We start from the raw sequence: 1639 nt of genomic DNA, 5'->3' as shown, positions 1-1639 counted from the left end.
ATGAGGCCATCAATAAACCACATGATCCTCTCTTTGTCCGTGGGAACCAACCATATAGCATGACGGGCCAACTCAGAGAATCGCATCTCATACTGTGTCACAGACTTATTGCCCTGGCGAAGCCGCTCAAACTGTCTGCACAGCTCCTCTCTGCGGGATCGAGGCACGAACTTCTCCAAAAAGACCACGGAGAACTGCTGCCAAGTAAGGGGTGCTGCGCGAACAGGCCTACACCTCTCGTAAGTCTCCCACCATCTGAGTGCAGCCCCAGAAAACTGAAAGGTAGTGAATGAGACCCCACAAGTCTCCAGAATACCAGCAGTATGGAGTATCCTCTGACACCTGTCCTAAAAGTCCTGAGCATCTGCTCTCTCTATGCCACTGAAAGGTGGTGGTTGAAGTCTCCCAAACCTCTCCAACCTACGCTGATCATCCTCAGGCATAGCAGGAACCACATAATCCTGAGTAACAGCAATCGGCTAGGTTGGTGGTATCTCTGGTGTCTGAAGTCCCTGAATAACCTGCTCGGGTGTTCTAGCGATGGGAGTCTGAGCGCCTCCCCTGGCCTGAGAAGTGGTTGCGGCCGTCGAAATAGAGACCGCCTGAGCAAGGCCAGTACACGTTGTCAGAATCTGAGCTAGGGCCTCTTGAAGGCCTGGAATCATAATAGGCACAGGTGGTGCCTGAGCTGGTGCATCAACAACTGGAACTTGGTCCTGATCTGGGACAACCGGTGGATCTGCAGGTACTGCCCCAACTGTTGTACAGGCTGCACCTCTGCCCCTACCACAGCCTCTACCGCGGCCTCGGCCTCTCGCGGCCCTGGCTGGTGGTACTGGTAGCTGGCCCTCCTAATCGGTAGCATGAGTCCTCACCATCTGTGAGAGAATGAAACAACATATGTTTAGTTACTAGAATCAACAGATTCGCACGACAAAAATTCAAGAATGAGGAGTTTCCTAAAGGTTCTGCAGCCTCCTGAAGATAAGTACAGACGTCTCTGTACCGATCCTCAAGACTCTACTAAACCCACTCATGACTCGTGAGACCTGTGTAACCTAGGTTCTGATACCAATCTGTCACGACCCAAAACTAACCTCTGTCGTGATGGCACCTATCGTGGAACTAGGCAAGACGACTCATTTCCAAAACAAACCGATATTTTCATTTCAAAGAAAATTTCAAGGTTATTTATTATAAAAACCTCCATTTAAAGAGTTCAAATCAAAGAAAAATAGAAGTGCAGAAAAGAAAAGCCTGACATCGGGGTGTCACTAGTCATGAGTATCTACTACAATTTGTCTAACAATATCAAGGCTAACTCAGCCTGAAAAATAGCTAAATACAACTAGAGGAAGATAAGAGGGAGAAGAGCAGGGGTTGTGATCGCCAAATAGCTACCTTACTATCTCCAAGAAAAATCTGCAACCAGAACACTCAATAACTGCTACCGTGTTTATGTGAATAACAATAATTTCCTTAACAAACAGAAATAAATAATTCCCTCATAATATAATAATTTCCAATGAATCATTTATCTTCACAAGTTGTAATAGAATATCAAAGCATCGTGTAATTGTTATTATTAAGCACGATTTATGCTGAGGTCGTACGGCCCTATCCAGAGTGTCGTGTACAC

The sequence above is a fragment of the Nicotiana tomentosiformis genome, chromosome 2 (genome assembly GCF_000390325.3).
Source record: "Nicotiana tomentosiformis chromosome 2, ASM39032v3, whole genome shotgun sequence".
NCBI classification, from domain to species: domain Eukaryota; kingdom Viridiplantae; phylum Streptophyta; class Magnoliopsida; order Solanales; family Solanaceae; genus Nicotiana; species Nicotiana tomentosiformis.
This window is presented reverse-complemented; position numbering follows the sequence as displayed.